This window comes from Delphinapterus leucas, chromosome 17 (assembly GCF_059928025.1).
Source record: "Delphinapterus leucas isolate spDelLeu-1000000601 "Yukka" chromosome 17, BTC_Dleu_Yukka2, whole genome shotgun sequence".
NCBI lineage: Eukaryota > Metazoa > Chordata > Mammalia > Artiodactyla > Monodontidae > Delphinapterus > Delphinapterus leucas.
This window is the reverse complement of record NC_143145.1, coordinates 20,436,704-20,457,164: the sequence shown is the minus strand read 5'-3', so window position 1 is coordinate 20,457,164 and position 20,461 is coordinate 20,436,704. Positions and strand designations below refer to the sequence as shown.

At 40.4% G+C, this 20,461-nt stretch overlaps 1 protein-coding gene and 1 long non-coding RNA gene across 5 annotated transcripts in view; both read right to left on the bottom strand.

Moving 5' to 3' along the window:
- The window catches only part of EXT1 (exostosin glycosyltransferase 1), a 299,373-nt gene that overhangs the window by 262,765 nt on the left and 16,147 nt on the right, over positions 1-20,461 (bottom strand). The gene's annotated exons all lie outside the window — the stretch shown is intronic.
- The window catches only part of LOC149746920 (uncharacterized), a 32,295-nt gene continuing 14,369 nt past the window's right edge, over positions 2,536-20,461 (bottom strand). The window contains exons 1-2 of the long non-coding RNA XR_016388356.1: positions 3,996-20,461; positions 2,536-3,945 (exon numbers count right to left, since the gene is read on the bottom strand). The exon at positions 3,996-20,461 is cut by the window's right edge and continues 14,369 nt beyond it. This is a non-coding gene — a long non-coding RNA (uncharacterized LOC149746920). The remainder of the gene's footprint in view (positions 3,946-3,995) is intronic.

Genomic DNA, 20,461 nt, shown 5'->3' with positions numbered 1-20,461 from the left:
CACTTTTTAGATACAATATATCAAGTCTGTAAGTTAACAGATGAATTTTTTAAATAATTGCCTTTTCTTTCACCTCCCCATAAACTGGATCTGGCCATCAGAGAAACACACTGAAGTTCCCTTGAGGAAGGCCTGATGGAGACTGAAACATTAGTCTTTAAGGGGAGATTGGTTTTAATCAAATACTTGCCCTTTTTTTTTTTTTATCACTTGTTTAAATGGTGTTCTGCAGGCCTCGGGCATAATCAAAAAGGATGAATTTTTCTCTGAAGGTACTTCTTTTAAAACTCAATGATAATACCTTCAAAAGAGCAGGGATTTCTGCCCCCAAAAGAACCTGAGCAATGGAAAACTTAAAACTATATTCTTAAATATATAAAAGTCATACCTCATATGTAATAATAGGGGCTGGAAAAGGGGTTGAGGCTAAATGGAGAAGTTCATACAATCCCTATGAGCTGTGTAATACCCAGGAAAATGAGGCAGAATTCAATAGAGCACATACATCCTCCTTTACAAAATACAGAACAGCCTCATACTCTGGGAGACACTACTATAGTCCAATGGGAAGACATAGATTTGGATTCATTTTTCTTTTTCATTTATTTTATTTTATTTATTTTTGGCTACATTGGGTCTTCGTTGCTGCACGCGGGCTTTCTCCAGTTGCCATGAGCATGGGCAACTCTTCTTTGCGATGCACGGGCTTCTCATTGTGGTGGCTTTTCTTACTGAGGAGCCTGGGCTCTAAGTGCACGGACTTCAGTAGTTGTGGCAAACGGGGTCACTAGTTGTGGCACACAGGCTTAGTTGCTCCGCGACATGTGGGATCTTTCCAGACCAGGGATCAAACCCATGTCCCCTGCATTGGCAGACGGATTCTTAACCACTGCACCACCAGGGAAGTCCATAGATTTGAATTCTAATTCTGGCTCTTCTACTAACTAATACATCATCTCTAGGTCTCAGCTTCCTCACAGTCTTACCCTTCAATAGGTAGATGAGACCACTTGTCTTTTTTTCGGGGGTGTGGGGTCCTAAAATTAAATTGATAATAATAGTAGTTGAGTTGGAGCAAGAGCCCGTGACAGTGAGTACATGGGAGGAGAGGAGCTTCAAGATGGCGGAAGAGTAAGACGTGATCACCTTCCTCCCCACAGATACATCAGAAATATATCTACACGTGGAACAACTCCTACAGAACACCTACTGAATGCTGGCAGAAGACCTCAGACTTCCCAAAAGGCCAGAAACTCCCCACGTACCCGGGTAGGGAAAAAGAAAAAACAGAGACAAAAGGATAGGGACGGGACCTGCACCAGTGGGCGGGAGCTGTGAAGGAGGAAAGGTTTCCACACACTAAGAAGCCCCTTTGCGGGCGGAGACTGTGGGTGGCGCAGGGGTACAGCTTCGGAGCCACGGAGGAGAGCGCAGCCACAGGGGTGCAGAGGACAAAGCAGAGAGATTCCCGCACAGAGGATCAGGGCCGACCGGCACTCACCAGCCTGAGAGGCTTGTCTGCTCACCCGCCGGGGCGGGTGGGGCGGGGAGCTGAGGCTCGGGCTTCGGTCGGAGCGCAGGGAGAGGACTGGGGTCGGCGGCGTGAACACAGCCTGAAGGGGGCTAGTGCGCCACGGCTAGCCGGGAGGGAGTCCGGGAAAAGGCCTGGACCTGCCAAAGAGGCAAGAGACGTTTTCTTCCCTCTTTGTCTCCTGGTGCGTGAGGAGAGGGGATTAAGAGCACTGCTTAAAGGAGCTCCAGAGACGGGCGTGAGCCGCGGCTAAAAGCGCGGACCCCAGAGACGGGCATGAGACGCTAAGGCTGCTGCTGCCGCCACCAAGAAGCCTGTGTGCGAGCACAGGTCACTATCCACACCTCCCTGGGAGCCTGTGCAGCCCGCCACTGCCAGGGTCCTGTGACCCTGGGACAACATACCCGGGAGAACGCACAGCACGCCTCAGGCTGGTGCAACGTCCAGCCGGCCGCTGTCGCCGCAGGCTCGCCCCGCACTCTGTACCCCTCCCTCCACCCGACCTGAGTGAGCCAGAGCCCCCGAATCAGCTGCTCCTTTAACCCCGTCCTGTCTGAGTGAAGAACAGGCGCCCTCAGGCGACCTACACGGAGAGGCGGGTCCAAATCGAAAGCTGAACCCCAGGAGCTGTGCAAACAAAGAAGAGAAAAGGAAATCTCCAGCAGCCTCAGGAGCGGTGGATTAAATCTCCACAATCAACTTGATGTACCCTGCATCTCTGGAATACCTGAATAGACAACGAATCATCCCAAACTGAGGAGGTGGACTTTGGGAGCAACGATATATATATATTTTTCCTTTTTCTCTTTTTTGTGAGTGTGAATGTGTATGCTTCTGTGTGTGATTTTGTCTGTATAGCTTTGCTTTTACCATTTGTCCTACGGTTCTCTCTGTCCGGTTTTTTGTTTGTTTGTTTGTTTGTTTTAGTATAGTTTTTAGCGCTTGTTATCGTTGGTGGATTTGTTTCTTGGTTTGGTTGCTCTCTTTTTTTTCTTTATTACTTAAAAAAATTTTTTAATAATTATTTTTTCTTTTAATAACTTTATTTTAGTTTATTTTTTCTTCTTCTTTCTTTCTTTCTTTTTTTTTCCTTTTTATTCTGAGCCGTGTGGATGATACGCTGTTGGTATTCCAGCCAGCTGTCAGGGCTGTGCCTCTGAGGTGGGACAGCCAAGTTCAGGACATTGGTCCACAAGAGACCTCCCAGCTCCATGTAATATCAAACAGCGAAAATCTCCTAGAGATTTCCATCTCAACGCTAAGACCCAGCTCCACTCAATGACCAGCAAGCTCCAGTGCTGGACACCCTATGCCAAACAATGAGCAAGACAGGAACACAACCCCATCCATTAGCAGAGGGGCTGCCTAAAATCATAATAAGTCCACAGACACCCCAAAACACACCACCAGACGTGGACCTGCCCACAAGAAAGACAAGATCCAGCCGCATCCACCAGAACACAGGCACTAGACCCCTCCACCAGGAAGGCTACACAACCCACTGAACCAACCTTAGCCACTGGGGACAGACAACAAAAACAATGCGAACTACAAACCTGCAGCCTGCGAAAAGGAGACCCCAAACACAGTACGTTAAGCAAAATGAGAAGACAGAGAAACACTCAGCAGATGAAGGAGCAAGGTGAAAACCTATCAGACCAAACGAAGAGGAAATAGGTAGCCTACCTGAAAAAGAATTCAGAGTAATGATACTGAAGATGATCCAAAATCTTGGAAAGAGAATGGACAAAATGCAAGAAACATTTAACAAGGACCTAGAAGAACTAAACATGAAACAAACAATGATGAACAACTCAATAAATGAAATTAAAAATACCCTAGAAGTGATCAATAGCAGAATAACTGAGGCAGAAGAACGGTAACTGACCTGTAAGATAAAATAGTGGAAATAATTACCGCAGAGCAGAATAAAGAAAAAAAAAATGAAAAGAATTGAGGACAGTCTCAGCGGCATCTGGGACAACATTAAATGCACCAACATTCGAATTATAGGGGTCCCAGAAGAAGAAGAGAAAAAGAAAGGGACTGAGAAAATATCTGAACAGCTTATAGGTGAAAACTTCCCTAATATGGAAAAGGAAATAGTTAATCAAATCCGGGAAGCACAGAGAGTCCCATACAAGATAAATCCAAGGAGAAGCATGTCAAGACACATATTAATCAAACTATCAAAAATTAAATACAAAGAAAAAATATTAAAAACAGCAAGGGAAAAACAACAAATAACATACAAGGGAATCCCCATAAGGTTAACAGCTGATCTTTTAGCAGAAACTCTGCAAGCCAGAAGGGACTGGCAGGACAAACTTAAAGTGATGAAAGGGAAAACACCTACAACCAAGATTACCCTACCCAGCAAGGATCTCATGCAGATTTGACAGAGACATTAAAACCTTTATAGAAAATAAATAAATAAATAAATAAATAAAAAAAAAAAAAAAACCTTTATAGACAAGCAAAAGCTAAGAGAATTCAGCACCACCAACCCAGCTTTACAACAAATGATAAAGGAACTTCTCTAGGCAGGAAACACAAGAGAAGGAAAAGACCTACAACAACAAACCCAAAACAATTAAGAAAATGGTAATAGGAACATACATATAGATAACTACCTTAAATTTAAATGGATAAATGATCCAACCAAAAGACACAGACTGGCTAAATGGATACAAAAACAAGACCAATATATAAGCTGTCTACAAGAGACCCACTTCAAACCTAGGGACACATACAGACTGAAAGTAAGGGGATGGAAAAAGATATTCCATGCAAATGGAAACCAAAAGAAAGCTAGAGTAGCAATTCTCATATCAGACAAAATGCACTTTAAAACAAAGACTATTACAAGAGACAAAGAAGGACACTACATAATGATGAAGGGATCGATCCCAAGAAAAAGATATAACAGTAGAAAATATTTATGCACCCAACATAAGAGCATCTCAATACATAAGGCAAATACTAACAGCCATAAAAGGGGAAATCGACAGTAACACAATCATAGTAGGAGACTTTAACACCCCACTTTCACCAATGGAGAGATCATCTAAAATGAAAATAAATAAGGAAACACAAGCTTTAAATGATACATTAAACAAGGTGGACTTAATTGATATTTATAGGACATTCCATCCAAAAACAACAGAATACACTTTCTTCTCAAGTGCTCACAGAACATTCTCTAGGATAGATCATACCTTGGGTCACAAATCAAGCCTTGGTAAATTTAAGAAAATTAAATCGTATCAAGTATCGTTTCTGACAACAATGTTATGAGACTAGATATCAATTACAGGAAAAACTCTATAAAAAATACAAACACATGGAGGCTAAACAATACAGTACTTAATAACCAAGAGATCACTGAAGAAATCAAAGAGGAAATAAAAAAATACCTAAAAACAAATGACAATGGAAACACTATGGCCCAAAACCTATGAGATGCAGCAAAAGCAGTTCTAAGAGGGAAGTCTATAGCTATACAATCCTACCTGGAGAAACAAGAAACATCTCAAATAAACAACCTAACCTTACACCTAAAGCAATTAGAGAAAGAAAAACAAAAATACCCCAAAGTTAGCAGAAGGAAAGAAATCATAAAGATCAGATCAGAAATAAATGAAAAAGAAATGAAGGAAAGTACAGCAAAGATCAATAAAACTAAAAGCTGGTTCTTTGAGAAGAGAAACAAAATTGATAAACCATTAGCCAGACTCAAGAAAAAAAGGGAGAAGACTCAAATCCACAGAATCAAAAATGAAAAAGGAAAAGTAACAACTGACACTGCAGAAATACAAAGGATCATGAGAGATTACTACAAGCAACTATATGCCAAAAAAATGAATAACCTGGAAGAAATGGACAAATTCTTAGAAATGCACAACCTTCTGAGACTGAACCAGGAAGAAATAGAAAATATAAGCAGACCAATCACAAGCACTGAAATTGAAACTGTGATTAAAAATCTTCCAACAAAGAAAAGCCCAGGACCAGATGGCTTCACAGGCGAATTCTATGTAACATTTACAGAAGACCTAACACCTATCCTTCTCAAACTCTTCCAAAATATAGCAGAGGGAGGAACACTCCCAAACTCATTCTACGAGGCCACCATCACCCTGATACCAAAACCAGACAAAGATGTCACAAAGAAAGAAAACTACAGGCCAATATCACTGATGAACACAGATGCAAAAATCCTCAACAAAATACTAGCAAACAGAATCCAACAGCACATTAAAAGGATCATACACCATGATCAAGTGGGGTTTATTCCAGGAATGCAAGGATTCTTCAATATAGGCAAATCAATCAATGTGATACACCACATTAACAAACTGAAGGAGAAAAACCATATGATCATCTCAATAGATGCAGAGAAAGCTATCGACAAAATGCAACACCCATTTATGATAAAAACCCTCCAGAAAGTAGGCGTAGAGGGAACTTTCCTCAACATAATAAAGGCCATATATGACAAACCCACAGCCAACATCATTCTCAACGGTGAAAAACTGAAACCATTTCCTCTAAGATCAGGAACAAGACAAGGTTGTCCACTCTAACCACTATTATTCAACATAGTTTTGGAAGTTTTCGCCACAGCAATCAGAGAAGAAAAAGTAATAAAAGGAAACCAAATCGGAAAAGAAGAAGTAAAGCTGTCACTGTTTGCAGATCACATGATACTATACATAGGGAATCCTAAAGATGCTACCAGAAAACTACTAGAGCTAATCAATGAATATGGTAAAGTAGCAGGAAACAAAATTAATGCACAGAAATCGCTTGCATTCCTATACACTAATGATGAAAAATCTGAAAGTGAAATTAAGAAAACACTCCCATTTACCATCGCAACAAAAAGAATAAAATATCTAGGAATAAACCTACCTAAGGAGACAAAAGACCTGTATGCAGAAAATTATAAGACACTGATGAAAGAAATTAAAGATGATACAGATAGATGGAGAGATATACCATGTTCTTAGATTGGAAGAATCAACATTGTGAAAATGACTATACTACCCAAAGCAATCTACAGATTCAATGCAATCCCTATCAAACTACCAATGGCATTTTTCACAGAACTAGAACAAAAAATTTCACAATTTGTATGGAAACACAAAAGAGCCTGAAAAGCCAAAGCAATCTTGAGAAACAAAAACAGAGCTGGAGGAATCAGGCTCCCTGACTTCAGACTATACTACAAAGCTACAGTAATCAAGACAGTATGGTACTGGCACAAAAACAGAAATATAGATCAATGGAACAGGATAGAAAGCCCAGAGATAAATATGGTCACCTTACCTTTGATAAAGGAGGCAAGAATATACAATGGAGAAAAGACAGCCTCCTCAATAAGTGGTGCTGGGAAAACTGGACAGCTACATGTAAAAGAATGAAATTAGAACACTTCCTAACACCATACACAAAAATCAACTCAAAATAGATTAAAGACCTAAATATAAGGCCAGATAGTATAAAACTCTTAGAGGAAAACATAGGCAGAACACTCTATGATATAAATCACAGCCAGATCCCTTTTGACCCACCTCCTAGAGAAATGGAAATAAAAAATAAACAAATGGGACCTAATGAAACTTAAAAGCTTTTGCACAGCATAGAAAACCATAAACAAGACGAAAAGACAACCCTCAGAATGTGAGAAAATATTTGCCAATGCAGCAACTGACAAAGGATTAATCTCCAAAATTTACATGCAGCTCATGCAGCTCAATATCAAAAAAACAAACCACCCAATCCAAAAATGGGCAGAAGACCTAAATAGACATTTTCCAAAGAAGATATACAGACTGCCAACAAACACATGAAAGGATGCTCAACATCATTAATCATTAGAGAAATGCAAATCAAAACTACAATGAGATATCATCTCACACTGGTCAGAATGGCCATCATCAAAAAATCTACAAACAATAAATGCAGAGAGGGTGTGGAGAAAAGGGAACCCTCTTGCATTGTTGGTGGGAATGTAAATTGATACAGCCACTATAAAGAGCAGTATGGAAATTCCTTAAAAAACTAAAAATAGAACTACCATATGACCCAGCAATCTCACTACTGGGCATATACCCTGAGAAAACCATAATTCAAATAAGTCATGTACCACAATGTTCGTTGCAGCTCTATTTACAATAGCCAGGACATGGAAGCAACCTAAGTGTCCATTGACAGATGAATGGATAAAGAAGATGTGGCACATATATGCAATGGATATTACTCAGCCATAAAAAGAAACGAAATTGAGTTATTTGTAGTGAGGTGGATGGACCTAGAGTCTGTCATACAGAGTGAAGTAAGTCAGAAAGAGAAAAACAAATATGTATGCTAACACATATATATGGAATCTAAAAAAAAAAAATGGTCATGAAGAACCCAGGGGCAAGACAGGAATAAAGACGCAAACCTACTAGAGAATGGCCTTGAGGATATGGGGAGGGGGAAAGGTAAGCTGGGACAAAGTGAGAGAGTGGCATGGACATATATACACTACCAAACGTAAAACAGACAGCTAGTGGGAAGCAGCCGCATAGCACAGGGAGATCAACTCGGTGCTTTGTGACCACCTAGAGGGGTGGGATAGGGAGGGAGGGAGATGCAAGAGGGAAGAGATATGGGGATATATGTATATGTATAACTGATTCACTTTGTTATAAAGCAGAAACTAACACACCATTGTAAAGCAATTATACTCCAATAAAGATGTTAACAAAAAAAAGTAGTTAATATTTAGGGGGCACTTATCCTGTGCCAGGCACTGTGCTAAACGCTTTCCATTCTGTATCTCATTCAATCTCACAAAGCAATGATAATAAGACATATACTATTATAGAATCCCATTTTACCCATAAGGAAACGGGGCGGGGGGTGGCGGTGGGAGGTGGGATATTCTTAGATAGTTAAGTGACATGAAAAAAAGATGCCAGGTCAGAATCTTTACTATGCCATTTGATATCCAACACGCTTAACCACTAAACTCAAGCCTTAAAGTTCTAAGTGATACAGGTAATCAGATTCCAACTGATTTTTAAAACACATCATTTTCCTAAGAAAGAAACATTTTTGAAGTTTTTTACATAAGATTGACAAATACAAAATTCAGTGTTCTTTTGGAGTAAAAAGGTTCTAATCCAAAATTTCCCACAAAACTCACTTGGTTTTATCGCCAAGCAGATTTCTTCTACACAGGTATCTGCTTATAAAGCCTAGTGCACTTTGGAGCACACCAACAGATGGTCCCCTAGGATGCCCTACCTTCATCCCCATTGTCTACAGATGAAAATAGGTATGGGGGGGGGGGGTGCCTTACCCTCATGAAGTGTTTTCATCAATCAGCCAAGGTAGGGAGTGAGGGAGCGAGCATCTAAGTGACTGTGGCTCTTCCCTGACAGTCTTTGCACTCCTGAGTCCCAGGAGGAGAAAAACAGAAAGGAGCTTACAAAGAAATCACAACTGTCATGTAATGAATTGACGCAGGCGTGCTTTTAATAGCCCCCATTTAATTGTACAATGGTATCTTCTGCACAAGCCCTCCCACCACTAATGTATTAACAAGCTCTTACTCTGTCCCTGGGGGATTCCAACTGCTCCATTTTCTCCTCTTTCAGCCCAACCTCTACACTACTTGCCTTCCTCTTAACACTGTCACAAAAGCTGAGAACAAAACAAAACATTACAGGAGTCCAGCCAGGTATTACTTAGGTGTATTAAGTGATGTCATTAACTTCCAGGGGAGGGGGGTAGTTCTTGAAAAGAGGAGTGTGACTAGTAGCATAAAAATGATAGACGGCTGCCATCATAATCCTGGGGACAAGAAATGTTAATTTTTAGTTATTTTAAAACCATAACGTCATCAAGTCCGTTATAGAGAAATAAGGACTATATCTGACCTCAGACTAAGGCAAGTGGATGGCTTTTCTCATGCGAAAAGAACATGACAGGCCCAAAATAGCAAAATGCATTAAAAATAGTGAATGTCTTAACGGAATCCTGTTGTGTCCAGGGGTGTGTTTATTTCTAAACCTTCACATCATGCACCATAATACAATGCAAAAAAGGACAATCTCATGTGGTAAGTCTCACCATTGTCCTAAGAAGCATTGTTCTTCACACCTGGCAGAAAAATATCTGTTTCTAAAACTAGACGCCATGAGAAGACGTCTTAAGATTACAACTAGAAATCTTCTGACTTTATTATTTGAAACATTCTACATTTTTTCCCAATAAGACCTATCTGCTGTTTCTCAATCATACCAATGTGAATAAAACTCTCCAGAAAGAAAACCATTGTAAAGTCATAGTAAGACTGAGTATGCTAAAACAGGGATCTTTTGTCAGATGCCTATGGCTTCTTTTAGCAAGAAAAAGATGGGCTAATTTTTTAAAATGTGGGTGTCAATATTCTCTTAAACCAAAAAGTTCCAAACTTACAGAAAATGCAGTGCAAGACCCCATTTGCAGCTAAATGTAATTACAATACTGCATAATGAGCTGACCACATTTTAAAAAATGCAGCTTCAAATAACTTTCTCACAAGTTGTCCCTATATCCACACCACCAGTGACATGTTTGCTGGTTCTCCCAACTTCATTTTAATTTCTCTCACACATTCCAAAGTTCTTCTGAAATTGAAAACAGAGAACAAAGAATTAAGTTGGTGGTGAGGGAAGGAAACCTGAAATCTCAGAAGAGTGAGGGTAGCACTAATGATTAAACTTATCTTCCGATCAGTGTTTTAATCTGTGTTACCAGGATATGCAATGGAGTACAGTACTTATGGCTCAAGAAATTTTTGTACCTCCTAGAGCTGATTGGCAAGACCAATCAGTAGGAGAACTGGTGGAATTTGGCAGATGGAGAGAAAGACTTTCCCCCTTACAGTAAGTATATAATTTGATAAAATTCCTTGTGGTATATATAAAACAATGCCTTTAGCTAAACTCTGAACTTGAGTCATCTAAGAACCAAGTTTGAAATTTAAAGACTTCTGAACGAGCCTGGCACATTGCAGATTCCAAGCACCTTGCATCCATCTCCCTGACCTGACTATAGGCTCCAAGATCGTGGGGATCAGATCTTTGTTCAGCAGTTCAACAACCAAGCAAGAAACTAAACTGGGCATGTTAAACAGAATTCAGCCATTGTCAAGGCTGCCTGACAGAGCATCAGGGTCACTGGTGAAACCTTCAAGACACAAACGCCCAGAGTCCAGCTCCTTGAGATGCTGAATCCTTGCATATCAGTATTTTGCAAAGTCCCTGGATGACTCTGAAAGCACAGCCCAGGCTGAGACCTGGGGTGTGGTGTTAGTTACGCGTCCAGGGTCCAGAGCCCAATCTGAGCTGGGGTCAAATGCTGACCCTGCCTTATTCTTTGAGTGACTCTGGGCAAATCATTTAACAAGTCTAAGCCTCACTGTCCTGTAAAATAGAGACTGGCCTAATATATACCATGCGGAGCCTTTGCAAGGATTAGATGAGACGGCGTGTGTTAAGCATAGTTCCCTCCCGATGATACACACTTAGTGTTTAATCCATGTCAGGTATTTAGGCTGGGGGCCCAAAGGAGGGCCTTCTACAATCCACATTGCACCACAATAGACGTTAATTGAAAGGAACTGAGATGAGATTCTATCGCTAACAGTGTGGGTGTTTCAACCACTAGGCATTATGCATCACCCACTAGCACTCCTCATGCAAAGATCTTGGAACAACTGGTGAAGGGTTAGGAGAAAATGTTTTTTGAAAGAGGTGAGTATATCCAACTTACATCTTCAAGTTAACAAAACAACACCTGCAGGTCAAGTTTATACAGTACAGAGACACGGATGCTGAGGCTGTTAAAATAACCTATTAGCTTAAATCCTTGGTGACGGTTCTCTCTCCCAAGGGAACAATGGGAGGAAGGGTGAAGAAAAAGGGCAACACCTTCAGAATTGGGATACTACTGTGTGTCACCATTTTATTATTAAAGTCATACACCATAGCTTAACTATGACACTATGACAGTCTATACTTTGAGCATCAGTCAGAAGCTTCATCGGAAAGTTCATGTTTCCTTTATATTTATGGTATTGAAAGGGTTTTTCTCTCTTCTCCCCTCCCCCACTCCCCGCCTTTCTTTCTTTCTTCTTGGTATTCTTACCTGAGAACACATTACATTCACAGCCGAGTGGAAGACAACACCATTTCTACAACAGAAGTTACAGGGAAAAAGGATTTGCTTAATAGACGTTCACTTTCCTGCAAACTTTAATGAAAGGCATCTATTATATAATTGGCAAATAAAAGACACATGCTCACATACACTTAGCTATACTGTGTTACTCAGGTGTGTATGTGACTTCACTAAGGCAAAAAGCAGTGTTTTTACTTAAATAAAATGAATCTTTTCTGTTGCAAAGCATTTAAAATGAAAAGGCTTATCTGTCCTGCATTTTCACTGCCAACAAATTTTGTGTCACTCTATATCTTCCCTGATGATCTATTTTAAAGGAATAGTTCAATCACCAGAAAAATAAAAGAATAATATCCCTTAGGTGAATCTGACTTGTAAATAAGGAAAGCTATTAAATGCTTAGTGTGTGTTTGGAGTCTATCATACACACTATAAATAATCTCAGAATGTACAGCTCATCTGGCTCTACCCAGTGAGACTGAATTATTTTGTAAGGAACAATACCATATCTGGCAAATTCTCTGGCACCTAACCCTTATCTCTTTAAAAATAAAATAAAAGGTGGGAGGAGTGAGGTTGTCAATCAGAAAAAGAGTCTAGGAACTTAAGCAACTCTTGTATAATGGTTGTATATTGTTCATTACATGGCTACTTATGGTTATCAATCACCTAAAATTTTGTGAAAACACAGAACCAAATTTTTTTCACACCATCAGTATCTTTACAGAGTTGGAAGCCTCTTCAGGTAAACCATTTTAAGAGCCAGAGTACAGAAATAATCCATCCTGAAAATGCCTTCTATTCTAAGCTCCTGGCATAAAGCTACTGTGTCCAGTGATTTCATATTGTGGCCTTCCACACATAAAGGAAATGCTCTGAATCCTAAGGACTAATTGCACATCCGCAGACTTCCTCTTTCCACAGAGCTTTCTAATTGGGTACTTTAAGTTGCCAAGTATGTTCAAAAATGGTATTTCAAACAGGCACACAAAGTAACTGCCGATCTAGAATATTCAGCCTCCCTTTGGGTGAGGAACTGATGCTCTTATTTTAAGCTATTCATTCTCCAGTAGATGACAGCAGAGAAACCAAGTATTAAGTCTTTTTAATTCACCCGCACTCACAATAATATGAATGTTTCAGTATAATTTCAGTGCCAAAAGGTAAGGTAAAAAAGGGTTAGAAGTCTAGAATTAGAAATCATTACTCAAGCTGGATACAAGTGTATGTACTATATAATAGATATATGTACTTTACTACTTCCTGTAAGCAATTAGTTTAATAGTAGACAGAATGGGATAACTATTTAGGGGCTTAATTTTGTGGTAGATTCAGTTATTTCTGAAGCCTCCCTTCTCCAATAAAGCCCTGGGCTTTGACTCAAAAGAAAAGGGTCGATATCACATACAATACTCTGTAGCATCACACAACCACATAAAACTGTCGCTGTGAAATACTGCGCTGCATGATCTTGTTACTGCTTCTTTTATTCTTACAGCAATGGACACACAACCTCAAAGGATGAATTCACCACTTCAAGGCTCATGCCCAGCAGTGGATAGGAACAATAAAAACAGTCTTGGGAACAGGAGCCCCCAGGGATATAGGCACTACCATCCAATGTGACAGCGAATCCACCTCTGAATTAATAATTTTTATACTTCCCAAAATCTGAGGGTTTTTTTTCTCAGACAGGAGTACTCCTCCATTCCTAGAAAGAAGCCCAACCCTGAAATTAAATCCAATGCTGCAAAACCATTGAGCAAATTCCTTTCATCAGATATTCATACACTGAAGGTAACACTTTAGCTTCAGATATTTTTTTTCTTGATGGGCACCATTTTTAAAGTCTTTATTTAATTTGTTACAATATTGCTTCTGTTTTCTGTTTGGGTTTGGTTTTTTTTTGGCCACCAGGTATGTGGGATCTTAGCTCCCGACCAGGGACCAAACCTGCACCCCCTGCATTGGAAGGCAAAGTCTTAAACACCGGACCACCAAGGGAAGTCCCTTAGCTTCAGATTATAACTACAGTTTTCAAAATAATTATCAGGCATTGGCAGGGGTCTTTACCCAAAGATCAGAAAATATGCAAACCCTATCAAAATGTATGCAAAAGTTTGACGTGCACTTTTTTGAAAGGAACGTTTTAGAATCTACAGAGTGGTCTGTGACCTGCAAAAAAAAATCAAAAACAAAACAAAAAAAAACAAACCAATAAAACCCAGTTAACCAGAACACACACACACAAAAAATCAACACCTGATATAACATTGTTTCTTTAATGATGGGGAAAAAATAATAAATATAGCTATACCAATGGAACAGACTATCAAACAGGAAGTGAATATTTCCTAATATTCAGACCAATGTGTTTACCTACAGAGAAAACTAGGTAAACTAGGTAAACACATGACAAACTTCTGTCATCCACACTATAACAGAAAAAAAAAATGTGTTTAATAAAAGATAAGTTGGATTCATGCGTTTAATTGGGAAGCTTTTGTTGTTATTGTTGTTATGTATTAATGTACAAAGGGATTCTTTATTGTATGAGTAGAATTTAAAAAGCTGGTAGAAACAAGCCCATTCTCAGGCTTACAAAACAAGCCTTTACAGATCATTATGTTTCATTACTCTTCATTTTATGGGGATTGTATTATACAAAACAAATACCAGATGCCTATTTGTTTTATTCATTTCAGGGGGAAAAAATCATACAAGTACCTCTGCGAATAGAACTGCTTTTAATTAAACACAATGCACAAGGAGCACATAAAAATTAATACTGTTTGAAGCCAGCAGGTAGAAAGTAAATGCATCGAAAAGCAACTGCAGAAGAGCCCCCTTCCCCTCTTTGCTGAGCTGAGAAAGAAAACATTCCCTGGCTTCTTACTTGGGAGTTGAAATCAGCAACAGATACTACAGCAAGGTCATTCATAGGCTTGTTTGGGGTAAATTAAAGCCAATGTTCAGGGAAACATAAACCCTGGAGGTGAAGGGGGAAAAACGGCACCTGTATTAAACCAGACCCCACATTAGCCCTCCTTTTTGAAATCAGGCAGGTCTACTCTAAACCATTTGGGTAAAGCTGTTGAGATGGAATGAACCAGGTTCATTTCTGCTCCACCTGAAAAATGCCAAGTGATTTTTGGCACGGTTCTGACTTAATCTACAAACACCACAGAAGGACATGTCAAACAGTGGCTTCTATCTGAGTAATACAGCCAAGCCTAAGGAAAAAAAAAAAAGTGGGGAAGACAGAGAAAACAACAGTCAAACTAAAATTTGACAGTTTCTTCCTGACCCCTAAGACATAAATCATATCTGTTTAACTGTCAGTTCTAATCAGAAAGTGAAAAATCAGCATGTAGCATTTTAGTCCCACAATGAGAAAATTTTAACTTTTTTTCCATTTGCTTTTGCTTTGTTTGCTTTTGATCAAATCAGAGTAAGACCCACTCTCTACCCTGGTCCCAGACTTTGATATCATCTAGCCAGTTATGATTTGTACTCACTTGTGCCAAGAGAGAAAATAAACAGACATTTTGAAAGCACTATGTGAAGTAGTGCTAGAAAGCTTTTCCAAATCACACTTATTTAAGGGGTCATACCCCAAATTTCACTGTCTGCAATTCTGAATCTCAGAGTAGTCCTCATTCTGGGAAAGCTTTCCTTTATTCCTTTACATGAGACTTATGTCTTTTCGGTTAATGGACTTTGGTCCTTTAGTTAAATTGACAAACTAAACTGTATATTATTTTTATATTTAAAAAAGAAATTAAAATCCTAAGGCTTTTTAACCTTTAAAACAGATTTTTAAACAGGTATGGACAACTGAGAAAACAGAACATTTAAACTAGTTATCCCCCCAAAAAAAACTCACTATGCTAAAAGTATACTTAGTATATTCCTTTTTCTCAGACCAAGAATGGAGGGTAAATATACAGAAAGACAGACTGTGATCAGGAGTCAAATGCCACATTTTATACTCTACTGTAACCTAATCAAAGAATTATTTTCACAACGGAATACCTTATAGCTGTTAAAATGAGGGAGATATTTATATGTACTGACATGGCACAATGCTTGATATATAATTCAGTGATTAAAAAAAGAAATTACAGGGCTTCCCTGGTGGCGCAGTGGTTGAGAGCCCGCCTGCCGATGCAGGGGACATGGGTTTGTGCCCTGGTCCGGGAAGATCCCACATGCAGCAGAGCGGCTAGGCCTGTGAGCCATGGCTGCGGAGCCTGCGCATCCGGAGCCTGTGCTCTGCAACAGGAGAGGTCACGGCAGTGAGAGGCCCGCGTACGGCAAAAAAAAAAAAAGAAAAGAAAAAGAAATTACAAAGGAGGAGATATGTGTGTGTGTATAAAATAATCCTATTTTCAAGAAAATAAATAATATGTCACCTGCCTAGAAAAAAAGAAATATACACTCAACCGTTCAAGATGATATATGAGTGTGTTACAGGTAAGTTTCACTTTCTATAACGTTTGCACTTTGAACAATGCTCAAATATTACTTCTGCAATCTGCAATCACAAAAAGAAAATTTCCCAAACGTTCACTGGATTATGGTTTACGCTGTACCCTTGGGTGGCTCTCCCTTAAAAGTTAAATGTAAACTCGAGCTTCTGAGATAAGAACCCTTAAGAGCTAGAACAGCTTGATGTGAATGGCAGTAGGAGGGGTGACGTAGGGTTAGGGAATCAGGGAACAGGAAGAGAGAGTGTGTGCACGCGTGTGCACACATGTGAACACAGCCTTCACAGGAGGGAGGGAGGGTTACTGAAAAAAGACTGACTAAAAGGAAGCAGCAGAGAGTAGGGCGGGGTGTCTGAGACTGCAGGGAGGGCTTTTGTGGACAGCCACAAAGAAAGGCCTCTGATGGTCCCTTGTTAACAGCTAGAGAGTACCCAGGAAAAAGAGGTATGTAAAATCCATCCTCGTCAAGTGGGAGTGCGAGGTGCCAGGAGCTGCTCTGCAGAGAAGTGGCAACAGAAGGCCTGTAAAAAAGAACGAAGTAGCCTAGGGATGAACCCTGGAAGCTGCAGCCCACCTGTGGGAAGCTGCAGCCCACCTGTGGGAAGCTGCAGCCCACCTGTGGGAAACTGCCCCCTGGTGGATGAGGCCACAGAACTGTACCCCTGGGCCTCCTCTGTATGGTCCCTGCTATGGGATTAGATTCCAGGAAAGCTGATGGCACCATGAGCAGCTGGCTGAGCACAGCATGCAGTGTCCCGTTCATCAACAGGCAATGGGGACTGAGGTTCTGGTCCTGGTCCCAGGGACCAGGACAGTTGGTCACTTTCTTGGAGTGATCAGAGGGTTCTTCTCTTGTGGAGTTGCCTGGAGCGTCCACCACAAGTCTCTACAAGGACTTCACTCTCTTGGCCTGCACTCCAGAAGGAAGTGAGCTTTGAAGCAATAGAAACTATACCTGGCCAAGAACTGAGGCCTTAGACAATAGAGTGCAGTTCAAGGTCCACAGAGCAGGCTTTTTGGGATATTACAGAATTATGACCGGGAACCTACTCATAGCTAAAGTGACAGTCAGAGGCACAAGTTATTTCAAAGCTGCAAATCGTCACCTGATTTTGGTGAATCTCTAACTTCATTCCTATTATATTGAACCTCAAGTGGTTGGCAGGGGAAGGAAATTCTTGTAAACTTATTTTTTCTATTCAACATCCCCTGTGGGTTGCTTATTCCAAACAAAATGAAAGAAGTCTATTAAGTTCCAAAAGTCTTTCTTTCTGCACTTACAGGCCACCGTGACCAAAAGACACTCATTCGACAAATATTTCTAGAGGGGCTACTGTATGCTCAGTGTTGTGCTAATACCAGGGAAACAGATAAAAAAACAAATACACAAGTCTTGAGATAAGACTTACGGATTTAAGTCCAAGTAGAACATAAAGTATGAAACATCCAAATAACTTTGTGATCAAAGGATGTTTGGAGTTGGGCTTCCCTGGTGGCGCAGTGGTTGAGAGTCCGCCTGCCGATGCAGGGGACACGGGTTCGTGCCCCCGGTCCGGGAGGATCCCACATGCCGTGGAGCGGCTAGGCCCGTGAGCCATGGCCGCTGAGCCTGTGCATCTGGAGCCTGTGCTCCGCAACAGGAGAGGCCACAGCAGTGAGAGGCCCGCGTACGGCAAAAAAAAAAAAAAGGTGTTTGGAGTCAAATGGCAGAGAAAGAGCCTATCAGGTATTTTTCCACCATGAAACGAGGTGTTATGTACTTCGATCCCAGTAAATTTTTTGGTCTGGCCCCTTGATCTGTATTTGAAAAAGACAGATACTAAAGGAAACTAAAACTAAAACACTAAAAACTAAAAGATTTTTTAAAAGATGAAAAATTCCAGAATATGCCATAGTCTTACCTCCATCTGTTTGGGTTCTGGAATTTCTAAACCAAAGAAAGGACTACAATGGGCTAACCAAATGCAGTAAGATTTAACTAAACACCTATCAATCCAACTACTGCAGTGGGGGGTGAGCTCTGGCGTACAGAGGAGAATGAACCAGCTATACCCAGGAATACACCTGGAGAGACAAAAACTAAATAATTATAATGCAAGATCTTAGAATGATCTACGATTTAAAACTGCCCCAATCTAAATTCCAGAATTTCCCCAGGCCCTGAATGACGGGACATAAGGAGGCCCCTCAAAGCTTGCAGACACCTAAAATTATACAGGGTGAGAGAACAGAGGGGGGGAAAGAAACTTCAGAGAGTCCATCCACACGTGATGGAAACAAGCCCTTAGATTACCATCTCATCTGCTGTGTGTGGACAGAGCAATGCTTAATCCAGGCTTCTGCTGGTGAGCCTGGTGATAACCAGGGAATGCCCTGGGCCTGCTGATTTATGCTCCACTATCTGAAAAATCACTAGGCCACTTTTATACCCCCAAGGGGAATTCAAATGACAGGCTGTCTTACACCAGTCCTGAATCAAGGAGCAAACTGAGAAAGCTCCCAAGTCACGGTACCTGGGAATTCCAAAAGCAAATATTTTAGACTTTAATAAGAGACATGTCAAAAAATCCAATTAATTCACCTCATCTAATTAAATGAGTTAATTGGAAATACGATACGGTACTTTTATCTCAACTGCTACCTGAATCTGCAAGTCAGCTTACGGGGAGAAAGAAGGGCAATTTTTATTTTGTGAGGAAGAAATGAGACAACAAGGAGACGGGGACAAAAAAAAAGCATCTGATTCTTGGTAGAAAACAATATCCAACACTGACACAGTAATGTTCCCAGAAAAAAAAAAATGGATTTTGAATATTTCCTCCACCTACAAATAAATACAGGCCTAGTGTCGCTATTGTACGTAAAATACACAACTGCTTGCTGTCTGCAGTCATGTTTGAAATTATGGTAGAAGGTCTCACTTGACTTATACTTAATGAACTGTTCCCTAGAGTCTCTTCTGCAAAAGCTGTTAGATGATTCTGTGATTTACGACCAGGATATAATCCTGTTCTAACATGCTTTTGGGTCGGGGGAATGTGGTAAAGTGCCAAGGGACAGGATGCGACCCGCAGTGTATCTCCATCACAGCAAGGCTTGCTCCAGTGTGGAATCCAGTAGGAATCAGATCACATCTGGATTTGGTGGCAGAAACGGTTATTACAGAACAGCTCTTACAAGGTGTTTGTTCCTAACTGCAGCTGTGTCTCCCAAGAGCAAGAATGAAAATATAAATTACAATGTGTCTGAAACCTCCCAGATCTTCAGAACACAGGCTAAAATCTCCTCCCTAACGTTAACCCAGACTGCTGTTAGAAGTTTATCCTCAAGGGTAGGTAACACACTGCCTCAACTTGGCATATGCAGAAAGGGTCCAGAGGTCTGGGTCCCACTGCAGCCGATAATACCCGTCCTAAGAAAAGCCATCAATTGTTAACAGCCATGCAAATTGCGGAAAGTAGAAAGTTATTCACTGTTATCGCTTCCCGATTTGCTAAGTACCCCATCGTGATGGGATCGCTCTTTCGCCTCCTTGCATTGCGAGAGAAGAAAAAAATCGTATTATCTTCTCTGTCTCATGCAGGTTTAGCTCAGAAAGTCATTTCAGGTGATGCCACTGGCACATCTGCCACTGTTTTAATGTTTTTTCAAGAGGCAGGAACAAGAAGACCCACGTGACGGCTCAGCTTCTCGGAACAGGTGGGAAACATGATATGTGCTTTGGTAAAAGGAAAAAAAAAAAGTGTTTTAAAGACATAAAGTCATATTAATAATTTGCACCCTCAGTGGAACAACTTCTGGGAAATGAAAATCTATCGTATTTTGGCAACAGTTACAACAGGTGGTTGGAATTCTGGGCACTTGCCAAACCACCTTGAACTTTTATGTGACTAGCAAGCTAATGTATCACATTGCACACTATAGTTATAATGAGCTGTAAACAGATAGGTCCAATGGAAGAAATGAAATGAAAACAATGATAAACAGACACAAATGGTAAATCTGAAATTGGACAAGACTAACGTGGTTTAATGGAACAGGAAGGTTAATGACAGTAACAATGGTTATTGACTGAGTACTTACTATGTACCAAGCACCGTTCTAAGCACCTTACACGTAATATCATTCACTTAATCTTCACAGTAACAACCCTACGAAATAGGAGTTATCATTATCCCCATTTTATAAGTGAAGAAACGGAAGCAAAGAAGTAAGGTGC